This window comes from Cygnus olor, chromosome 3 (genome assembly GCF_009769625.2).
Source record: "Cygnus olor isolate bCygOlo1 chromosome 3, bCygOlo1.pri.v2, whole genome shotgun sequence".
Lineage (NCBI taxonomy): Eukaryota > Metazoa > Chordata > Aves > Anseriformes > Anatidae > Cygnus > Cygnus olor.
In genome coordinates this window covers 73,526,709-73,538,932 of record NC_049171.1, presented here as the reverse complement: position 1 = coordinate 73,538,932, position 12,224 = coordinate 73,526,709, and positions in this window count along the sequence as shown.

The following is a 12,224-nucleotide window of genomic DNA, read 5'->3' as shown; positions in this document are numbered from 1 at the left end:
AATAAAACAGGTTACAAGCATGACAGAGAAGTACTTCCAGCAGTTATAAATCCACAAGAGAAGCAAAATATGTTATTTAGCTTCAACATCAAAAAGCAGTTGATTAAAAAAAAGGTCTTATGATTGGGACTGACTCCATTTTTCAGGGTTCATATTTAGTGTTTAATGTTTTTAATGGTCATCTTCTACAATATGTTTAGGCCTGAAGTCAGCAAAAAAGGGAATTGTGTTGCTGAATGACTGATTCAGAAACCAAAGGTCCTTCACAATGAGAGGCATAGAGGTAGGGACCTGGGTGTCTGCTTTCCAGCCCAAGAGAGAGGGCACCCAGTGAAACCAGCAGGGAACTTTTTTTTTTTTTTTTTTTTAAAAAAAAAGGTGGGGTGGGTAGAGTGGGAAGAGCAAATGTGTTCTGTCATAAAAACACAGCTAAGAAAGTGGAACTTCTTGGCCCAGGATGCTTTGGATCCTACACGTGTTCCTGGGGATGCTCTGAGCATGCCTACATAACGTCAGCCTCCAGATCAAGAACTATCTGAGCTCAAATGGTTGGTGTCTGGGGGAATATCTGGGGAAGCACTGTCCTGTGTTTCCTCATCTTTCATGGTCTACTCCCAGGCAGCTGTTATGGGTCACTGTTGGAGACGGGATACCATGCCAGCCTCTCAGTCTGACCTCAGAAAGCTGCTCTCATGTTCTCCTTCTCATGCTGTGGTCCTGAAGAGCTTGAGGCTTACTGGCTGGGCCTCGTGAGGAAATTTTGTATCTGTTCTCTGAATATCAGACTTTTATTTCCAAGGCTGTCAATCACACCTTACCAATAAATTCCCTAAATAAAAACTTCTAAAATAAATATAACCTACAAATAAAACTGATAGTGCAGAATTAGTTGAGTGCATGAATATAATGATACTTATCATAAAAATCTGTGCAGTGTGAGTTTTCATCTGACCCCATCATCACTCTGCAATCTTTTTCATTATCATAAATCAAAAAGCATTGTTTGCTTTAAATCGCTTGCTGCTAAAAGATGAATCACCTTTGATTTCCTGCGTTTTGCTTACGGCAAAAAGAAAAAAAAAATAATAAAAGCTTTCAAAACTGCAACAGTAAAAATTCCTGGTCTTACTTTGCATATGAAAAAAAAAATCAGAGAGCTCTAAAATTTAATCTAGCAAGCAACATAAAAATGAAACAGAACTGTGATTTAGGAAAAAAAATATTTCTCCATCTGTGGAGCTATTAATCTATAGTTTGGTCCAGAGAGTGCATATACAGCAGTCTGTGAAGAGGGACCCCAAGCTCTAATGGCTTGAAGAAGATAGGTCCTCAAATATTTAATCTAACTACAGGTGCATATCTAAGCTTCTCTGTAACATCTGTCCCTGTGGATAAGAAACCACTAAGCATCCTGCACCGGATTGTGCAGACACCAGCTATGTCGCTTAAAGCGTATCCTGTGTGCTGATGACTGATGTGCAAATCACCCAAGGCTCCTCAAGAGGCTTGTCCACCCAGCTCTTCCTATCCGGAGAAGCAGAGCCCTCCCCTCCCACAGACCTGACATTGCACCCCGTGCCCATAAGTGCAATTAGATTCTTGCCACTTTTTCCGAAGTCAGGAAAAATCGGCCCATTTAAGAAGTCAGTTGAACAAACTGATGAGCCCAACGGGCTGGAACAGCAAAACAGATCACAACTTGGCGTAAGTCATCCCCAGGGGGAAAACACAGAAGAAATATGTTGCATGCAGTTGTATCTAGGTTTGTTCTGTGACAAAAACACTCACAAGGAAAGAAACAAGCAAAAATAAAACAGGCTTCATTCTTTATGTCTCCCATTAGCTAGAACCCTCATGGCAATTCCCATCAATTTAACTTTTGGATGTCTGGATACTAGCCAGGGAGCACTCAGCTTCCATATGCTCGGCAAAGAGAGCAACAGCAACAATGCAATGCTGTTGTCAGGCGAGGCAGGTAAATCACTGCATATTTCTCCACAAGCCCACTTTTTCTGAAACTTGCCACCCAACTTTAGGAATTAGCAGGGTTTGGAGAGGAGCCTTGGATGTCTCACGAGCAACTCTAAATCTCTTAACACACCTGATGGAGCTGGTTGTGTTTGTCCATTTAACAGTATTTGTTGACCCTCTTTTATGCCTATGAGGGAAAATGGTTTCCTGCATGGAGACTGATTATTCTTTGTCCCTGGGAGGCAGTATAATTTGAAAGTATAAGAGGGGGACTGGAGTCGGGTGCATGTATGTTGTAATCTCAGTTCTGTTGATAGCTGTTCACAGGGAACTCAGTTCATCTCAGCCTCACCTTCCCTTCTCCCTGAAAAACAGAGACCTTATGCACAACTGTGGGGAAAGTGTGCAATTTATTAAATGTATGAAGCAGTAAAAGAGTAATTCATCTTGCTAACTTTAGCTGTCTGTAAGTTAGTATCTGGTCTAACTAGGCTCCCCCTACAGCCCAGGGACAGAGAGAGGTTGGATAAATCACCTCCTTTTCCTCCACCGATTGTAGAAGGAAGCCAGACATCTGGCTTTTAAATGTCTGTGTTTAGGCAAAATTAATTCCATCTTAAATGTCCAGAGTCATAGTAAAGCCCAGGAATCTTCTGCTCTTGGCATGTCCCAGCCTCCTCTATTAGAAAGCTGAAGGATGTGCTCATGGTGAGCAGGCTCCTGCATTTTTCTTCCCAGAAACTGTACACATTCAGCAGCATTCTTTTCCTTTACTTAGTCCTTGATTGTTTATTTGAGACATTAGGAGAACATCTCTCTCTGGCTTTGATCTACCACTGCTGCTAGGCTGCCAGCTTTCTCCCTTCTGGCAGCACACCAGCACCTATGAAGTACACATGTAGGCTTTTGTATGTGAGCATCTCATCTCAAACACGAAATAAGATTATAGTGGTAGCATGCCCACACATGCCCAATATTAACAAATATTCCTGTCACTGTACAGGCAACCAATACAGACCTCACTCCTCACAATTTTTTAACCAAAAGTTACATTTGCCTTTTGGAAGAACAGTGAGGGAGAGGGAAAGAGCATGCTAGGCTGTGGAAGCCCACTGTGTCTCTGTAGGACAGAAGACCTCCAAATCCTGCACAGCTACAACTATATTGCAGAACACCCTCAAATTTTATATGTGCTGAGCAGACATCAAAGAAGAAGGGCTTGTGGTCACTACTGCCTGATATTGAATTCACATGCAAGTCACAAGGGGCTTGTACTAGGTTTTGAAGTCTGACCCATGCAGTCACAGGATTGTATTCTTTGCTTCTCTCTTGGGTGGTATCTTTCCCTTACAGCTGAATGTTCTCTGTCTATGCATCTTTTCATTGTATGGATTGTATGCCGGTACTTCAGAAACAGCTGCTGGTGAATCTGGGGTGCCTTTTGCCCTCCAAATCCCTTGGCTGAGCTAAAATTTTCTAATGTAATATGTTACTTCCATTAATGGTAATAAGCAAGCATTTCTAAAGCAATTTCCATAATCAAAGTTCTCCACTCAAGAGCTCCTCTGGAACTATCAGCTGACTTTGCAGGGAGGAAACCAAGGCAAAAGAATTATGCAAAATGCTCAAAGCCACAAAGTGAGTCAGACTCCAAGGCACAAAAAAAAAAAAAAAAAAAAAAAAAAAAAAAAAAAAAAAAAACACCCTTTAGTTCTCCTATCTGTGCTTACGCCCAAAGGCAATCCCTGTCTTTCACAGCCAGGGACTAATTCGGATACCAGTTGCACAAAGACAATTCCACTGACACTTTCAGAGTTAGCCCTGATTTACTGCACCATCTGTGAGATCAGCATGCGGCACAAGACATTCTTATGACTGGAAAATACTTTACTGACAAGGAAAATATATATACATATTCCTTCCTGCTCTCTATTGCTAATCTTTAATGGCCACCTTTCTACAAATACTTTCAGTCAAATTCTGACTGAATCAGGAATTTTTCAAATTTAAATAGCCTGGATAATTGGTTTGGGTGTGTTGCATCATACTGGGCACGCAGCTCTTCAGCATGCAGCTTGATCTTGTCAAAGAACTTGTCCTAGTACTTCTCTTCTGCACTTGATTGTATTCACTGCTTTTTGGTAATACAACCATCATCCAGATTTTGCCACTCGCATTATATTTCCCCTCTTCTCAGCAGTAAAAACTACCTACCTATTGAAAAAAGACAAAAACAACCTGCAAACAAAACCCTGTATCCTCTGTCTACTCGTTGATTACAGGAAAACCCCGAATTTTACCTGGAGAATTTTAATGAAGCACTGATGCCTCACTGAATCGTTGAGGCTCCTATGTTTATGCAGACATAAGGCTGAATGCACTGAGCCTGAAATAAAATGTTTACTAACACAAATACACAGAATCAGTCTGCAACTATCACGTATTTCAAGTCCTTCTCCATCTTCATCCTGTCTTTATCAAGGTATACATGCAAAGTCATTAAGAGAAAGACTACCTGATCCAGATTAACAAATGTGAAACAAAAACACTGATATGAAATTACTGCAAGGGCTTGGTGAAAGATTCAGTTGCACAGGGGAGTCTGCTCACTAAGTTTCAGTTTAGACAAATTCCCCATATCGCTGGCTGTCAAAGTTTCAGAGCCATTGCTGTTTCTTCCCCACTCTGGGCGGGTACCTGACTGGGAAGATGTCCCCATCTCAGATCTTTCCCATGTTACAGATTATAATGTACATGGACAAAAAATCCAAAGCAAAAAAAAAAAAACAGCCCACCTACCACCTGTTTTGTTGTAACAGGCTGTGTCTTTCCTCCCTCCTCCTCCCCCCCTGCTTTTCAGAGAACAAAGGGAGTAAAATCTGAGTGATTTCACTCGTGCTTTCCCTTGAGTTTCTGAGGTAGCTTTGCAATGGAGAACAGTCTCTGTGTCCCGTTCAGGTTGCTGCCTGGGCCCCCAGCACAGGAAGACCAGATTTGTTTGCTCCTCCGAGGGCTGAGCAATGACAGCTGTTGTGTTGGGGCTGCCAGTGCTGCCAATGGAGGCAGCACAGGTGCTGTCACCACAACCAAAACATCTGGGTCTGAGACCCAAAGCATCTGTGTTGTCTTCCTGGCTACCAACGTCAGTATCTGAAATGTAAATTAAAAATATGTACCTATGGGTATTTGTAGGTGTAACATGTGTCATTTGTTCTCATGAGCATGTATCATGTGGAACCCTTGAAAAAATACTAATTCTCATTTCAGATTTTACCACTAAAAGGGCAGTGCTCTAAAATATTAATTTGGATAATAATTCCAGGGCAGTTGCTCAGACTTCTCTGCTGAGGAATTAGTAGTGAAAACTGGTTTCTAAAGAGTGCAATGCATTATGCTATACTAAGGATGTCTTTTTCCAGAGAAACTTCAGTTATGTTTTGCACTGCATCTCCTGTCTCAAACATGGCTTCAGTGCAACCAGGTTGGAAAACAATGTTCTTCTCTCAGTTTATTTGGGCAGTTGATCAATTCTTGATGGTACCTGGATTTTTTTATTTTTTTTTACTGAGTATGGAATTATCAGCAAAGGTATAGCTGGTTTATAACAAAAGATTAAGCTGTGTAGGGCTCCTTACCTTGAAAAAGGAGGTACATGATTGAAGAAAATCATGAAGGATGTCAAGAATGATTATCAGAAGTGCTTTTTAAAAACTCAGCAGGGAGTATTACTCACTATTCTTTGCAGTGCAAAAGGTGGGGGTTGTCACAGAAATCATCAAGCTGCAGGGTTAAAAAAAAGTGAAAGTAGAGAAAAGTAAAAGAAAATATACTTCGGTACATTTTTTACAGAACGCAAAGTTAAACCATGGAACTCATTGCCAATGGATCTTTGAAAGCACAAGCAGATTCAGGTGCTAATTATAAAAAAAAACATGGGAAAGAGTCACAAATTGAGGCTAAACATGAAGGTGTAGTCTAACCTGATGTTCAGGAAATTTGTAAGTTTTCAAGTTGCTGGGTGGATATCCAGGGAGAAGGACAGGCATGGCCACCGAGCAGACATCCACTTACATCTGCTAACAGTGCCCTTGTAGAATCATAAAAACGTTCAGGTTGGAAAAGACTTCCAAGATAATATAGTCCAGCCTTCTCACGGCACATGGCTGATGTGAACTGGTCAGGGCCAGAGACAGGCAGCAAAAGAGGAGAAGAGCCCTGACTGGATCTCATTTTAGCGCTGGGTGCATTAATGCTCATTCAGGTAAGCAACTAGAAACCTGAACAAATTATTAATTGGCAAAAATTCCCAATTCTAAATCTAAAGTCTGCTTTGGCAGCCTTGGCTAATCTCCCCACTGGGAAAACAAGAACTGTAAAACTTTCATCTCAGACGTGTTTTGAGGACTAACCACATCAGGCCCCTGAAGTGTTTCTAATTCGAGCAGCAGTATCACCAACCCACTTAACACTATTGTGCCACCTCTGGCCCCTGCCTTTGGAACAGCAACTATTAGCAGTAACTTCATAAACCACACGTGGCCACTCTTGGCCAGGATCACCATACACCCTTCTGCTTTATCAGCTCACAGATACAAGAGGTGCCAAGAGAGCTATTTCCATCAGCAATGTCCCATTTCGCATGAATGAAAGAAGTCAAATGTTGTCTTGGAATTAGGAAGGGGGGCAGGGGGAAAACAGATGACAACCACAAATGAAATGCCCACCACACATATGAGAGGTTACTGTAGGTAGAAAAAGTATAAACTCTCTGGGGTTAATTATAAAGGAAATCTGTAACCCATACCAAAGCATTATCCCTAATTGCTGCCATTAGTTGAATCAAGCTGTGTCTTTGTCAGGGAGAACACAAGACAGAATGCTAGAAAGTTCATCTCCTACTTCCACCTCTTCTCTCTGCTGCCCACCACCCTGTCCTGGTCACATACGCAGAGTGCAGGAAGTAACTGAGCTCATCTCCCAGCTTACACAGCCCTGACAACCTTTTGCATCACAGCCGCAGACATACCAGTATCCTCTGTATATCTATGTGCTCCTCTGTGCAGACATAGTCCCTAGGCTGGTGTCACAGTTTCGTCAGAGGTCTGCAGCAGACAGCTCATTCACTGCTTAGGGAGAGGCCAGGAACACCTGAGTGCAAACATTTTTCCAGGAGTACCAACCCCCATACATGATCCCTACGCCCCAGGCCTGGTGTGAGCATCCTGGTCGTGGTGCTCTCCTTCGTTGGAGCACAGGAGAGGAAGGCAGCACCAGCTCCTCCAGGCAAATCCCTTGCAGCTGGGGCACTCATGTAACAGCTACTCTGCGCCCACAAACACTAACTCCCATTGCCCATTCCATGCTGCCAGCCCCACCACATCTCCTGACTGCATTTTCCAATTTTCATTCTTCCCTCCTTTCAGTCATCCCATCAGGTTTACATCAGAGCTGGCACACAGCTGAGCTCCCCACTGTCCCAGACTGTGTCATTGTGCCCTCCAATGCACAAAAGTTTGGTGCATTTTCCACTTTTCAGTAAGAGGTGCAAGGGCTGGAAAAACAAGCAGCAGAACATGTATGCTCCCCTTACCCCAGCAATTCCCTGTGTGACTGCATTTACCATCTCACACGGACTCAGGATGTTAACTAAACTGACAAGGACTAGACAGCAGAGAGAGGAAGGAAGGAAAACATCTGCCTTTCCAATCCAGTGACTGCAAATAAAGTTCGTCTACTTTTAGGAGTCTCTCAAGCACAGCATACACAGGGCTTGGAGAAGCTGGGGACTCCTGATGAAAGTGCTGTGCTGTTATTTTCAGTGCCACAGCCAGGCTGGGATTGTGTTTGGTCTTCTGAGAACAGAGAGCTGGTTACCATGTCTACTTGTGCTCTTCCTTAAGACTCTTAGAGCAACTTTACCGTAGAGAATCACTGAGCATTCACAAAGAGGGCTTTACAAAGGAGGACTGCTGCTGCCTAAAACAGTTTCCATCGCCTCCTGCACAATTCATCCATGCCAGACATAAAATCCCAAGCAGCACACATCCTAACATCCTATCCTTTCCAGTGCCAACCAACAGATAAAGATATTTTATTTAAACTGTAAAACCAGGTTCTTTGTTTAAAACTGTGAAAAGAGGCATGTAGCAGGGTCCTGCTGTTAGCATGACATACAGTAATGAATCAGTTAGCAAGGAGTCTGGTGGAAGGGCTGATTCATGACATGAAAAACAAGAACTGGGCCCTTTGCTGTACTTCCCTGATGTACCAGCATACCTGCCCTTTCCCAGCGCCTTTTGAAGCCGTTGCCGCAGAACTATTCATCCACCTCAGGCTTCAGCAGCAGGCTGAACACATCATCCCTTTGCACATTGCAGGGGAGCTGCACACACACAAGTGACTTTAGTTGCTGGTTGGAAGTCCCCTGAAATCGAAGGACTTGTGCTCAGGAAGAATTTGTTTCATATTTCTTCCTTCTCGCTGAAGGCTGGATGTGCAAATTCATCATGTCTCCTCCACTTGACTCCACGCTGCGGAGACACACGCTGTGACACAGGGGTATTTTGGCAGTAGAAAAGAAAAAGCTTCAAAAACACTTCACTGAGCCCTGAAACATGCCAAAACACACCAGGCGCCAAGCACAAGAACCTGCCGAGGAGAAGTGTTTCTCTGTCAGAGGAGGCTGATTTCCCTGGAGAGGGTGAGGCGAGCTGCGCTCCGAGCACCCGCTCCCACCCTGCTCAGCAGAGCAGGCCACAAGCATGCAGCAGAGGTCAGCGGGGGAAGAGCAGCAGGATCTGCCGTCCCCTGGTCCCATCACCCAGCTCTCCTCCTGCCTGGTGGCCCAGTACCAGCGCCAGCGCAGCGTGTGGCCCTCTAGGCTGAGGCCCCGCAGAGTACTGCTGGTGCCATGCAGAGCTGAGGGGCAGCCAGCAGCCTCTGTGTAGGGTAGAAGAGAGATCTTTGCCCTTTTTTCATTAATGTACAGTCGTGGCAGGTTTGCTATCACACTGCCCCATCTCTATGGATGGTTTTCATTATTCCTCTCTGTCGTGTCCCAAACCTGCCCTCTTCTATTCACCTAGATGAAGCATTGAAGATTTTCACTGCACTCTTTACCTTGTCTACATGACTGCTCAGACAGCCTCCCAGACCTTGTCTCCATTTACTTCATTATCCTTTGCCCATTCCCCATGTCCTGGACACAGGTTGCATTTTTCCCAGTTTGTATACTAATGCTGGGGGTATTTCTTGCACTATTTTAAGCCTATGTGTCCTGGCTTCCCAAAAATGCCAATCTGGTATTAAGACCATCTTCTGCTCTTTCAATAAACTCATCCTTTAAAAAATGTGACAGACACCCTACAATGTGCCAAAGCTGGGCCCTGCTCTGGGGCATGTGGATGGGCATGGAGCATATTGGAGCTGGGCACAGCTGCGCATTGCCCGGCACAATCCCTCCTCCCCTGAGGCTGTGGTGCAAATGGCCCCTCAGCGCATTTTGTAACCAAGCTCCAGCAAGGACATGAAGCCACTGGGTTGGACTACAGAGGAGGTGGCAGGAAGGAGGACGGCAGCTACAGCTCCTCTGGGGAAGGCCAGGGAAGAATGGAGAAGGGAGGCCCTAATCTGGATGTGGCCCTGGGCAACCTGCTGTAGGTGGGCCTGCCTGAGCAGAGGGGTTGGACCAGATGACCTCCAGAGGTCCCCTCAACCTGAACCAGTCTGTGGTTCTGTGACCTGAATTGATGGGTCCAGTAGCCCCCCATGCCCAGAGCCACCACCCAGAGCACATAGCCTCAGGTACCTTCTGTAGGCCTTGGCACTTAAAGCAACTCTTTTACTGACAGCACTTCAAGCACTGCACCTTAAATAGTCTTTGGGCTAGAAGGGCAATTTAGATTAAGTGGGAAAGCCTTTATAGGTTAATTAAATACCAATTGCTAAAGCATAGCCTACCAGTCATTATCTGTGTTTTGATATGGACTTATTACATAATTGTTAAACTTGGTATTTAGCAGATAACTTCCTTATTAGAAAGATTAAACATCTACTTGTGAGACTTCATTTTTTAAATGTCACCATTTCGGTTTACTAGACTTCTTGCTGTGCTTAACACAAACACTGGGTATTTAAAGTAATAACAAATAAGCTGTCAGCTGGGAGCACTCAGCAGCAGGCAGGACCTGCCCCGTGACAGCCATTGCAGCTGCTGCTGGGGGAGATGTCCCAGGGAGGGTCATGCCCCCCCCCCAGATCTCCCCCACCTCACTCCAAATCTGGGGGCTGATGGGGAAAAATGTCAGCATGCCTTTCGAGAAGCAGCTTCCCAGCTCCAGCAGCACCAGCTTAATTCTTCCGAACCGTCTTTCTCTGTTCCCTGGCAGCGTTTTTTGGAGGGTGCAATGGAGCAGGAGCCACCAAATAGTGGGGCTGCATCCTTGCCACCAGCCCCGTGGCTCCTGTGTGCCGTGAACATCAACTGCTGTGGGATGAAATACGCACGTGCACAAAAACAGAGACCATGCCCAACTCCTTTTCAACCAGGCATCTGCAAAAATTACCCAGGCAGAGGTGGAGTTGCTACTGCCCAATTTCTGCTTTTGTAATTCTCTTGTTAACAGATCAGAAACAATTAAACAACAACCTGTGCAAAGAGTGGTTTGGGTGAGGAGTGAAGAAGGGGAAAACCATGGGCAGCAGTCCACCCTGGCGTCAGAGGAGAGGATCTTGGTGGGAACATGCAATGGGATGCTTGCCAGTGCACAGGATGGGAAGCACCTGTGGTGTAGCTAACCCACCTGCAACAGGGACAGTAAAGCAACGACACGATGGAGGACGGCTGCAGGGGTGATGCAGGAGCTGGCTTTGAGCCACAAGTCCACTTTTCCTCTAGGTCTTGGATCCAATGCTAGTATCTCTGGAAAGCAACATTTCAAATCCAGGCTGAGTCTCCTGCTGGTACACACACAGGGTGCATTGCTGATACCAGGGTGCCACAGCCATGGAGACTTATGGCCAAACTACATCCCCCTTCATTCAGTTTTTGGTAGAATTTCTGTTATCACTTTCAGAAAAAGGGATCTCCAGTGCCTCCAGCAAGCCCTCAGGAGTAGCAGCAGGGCCCATGCTGGCCATCGCACTGGCAAGTGTTGGCTTGTGCCTTCAGCCAGAACCGGCAGTGAAGAGGTTAAGCACCAGTGAGCCTAAAAGGCTGCATTTTGAGGGGTGGGTTTGGGGTAACCTGAGCTAAGGAAGCGATGTTAACAATATAAGAAGAGGAAGTGCTGGCTGTTCGTTTGTTTGTTTATTGTTTCAGCAGTTTGTACTGTGTGTCTCGTGTGCTATCTTCATCCCTCAGTCTCCCAGCCGGTTCATTATACACGGGAAGCGGCGCTTCCTGCCAGCGACCTCCTGGGTCCCCTCCCATTGTTAGCAGAGCTGACACAGAGCGCTGGAGGCAGCAGAAAGGGCTGCTCGCTTGTGTGCCTGTGAGAAACGCTCCAGAGACCTCAGTTAGTTAATAAAACAGATGGTTTTATTGGCATAGGCAAATTTCAGCACTAGTGATGCGTTTAATAGGGTTCATCCAAAGAAAATCCCAATAAAAATAAAGCAAGGAGTTTGGATCATTGGGGCCAGGGGAATAAATATAGGAAAGACAAGAGGATGATCCGTACCTCTGGCATCACCAGCAGCTCTGCCATGTCTCCACAGCCTTTAGCAACGAGGGTTGCTCAATGTCTCCTTCTCTACTAAGACTGATTAGCGAGAAAGAGAAAAGGTCCTTGCCTCCAACAGCTAGGCTCAGCTGGCCTAAATCTCACCACAATCCCTGTGCCAAGCAAGCGCTTTAAGTTCCCTGACTTAGGGCACCTGGATGCTCCTCAAAGCCTTGGTGCTCTCCCTTCACCTGGTACGGGGACTTATGTGGAAATGAGTCTCACTCCAAGCCCCCTAACACCATGAAAACCTTATTTTCTGAAGCCCCAGTGCCCTCTGCACCCCCAAATTTTCCTTTCTGTGTTTCTGCAGTGATCAGTCTATAACACCTTGCAAAAGGAGTGTGCTTCCCTCAGATGCTGTAAGAACACTTCAGTATTTATTTATTTTTTAAAGAACACTTTGTACAATCCCTAAGTGAGGCCTGAAGCAACGCAAACAATAACAAACAGCAATGGGCTCAAGCTGCAGAGCTGGGATCCAGATGTGCGCCTGAACTTCACTAAAGTTTGAGGGTGTTTTGAGTCTGG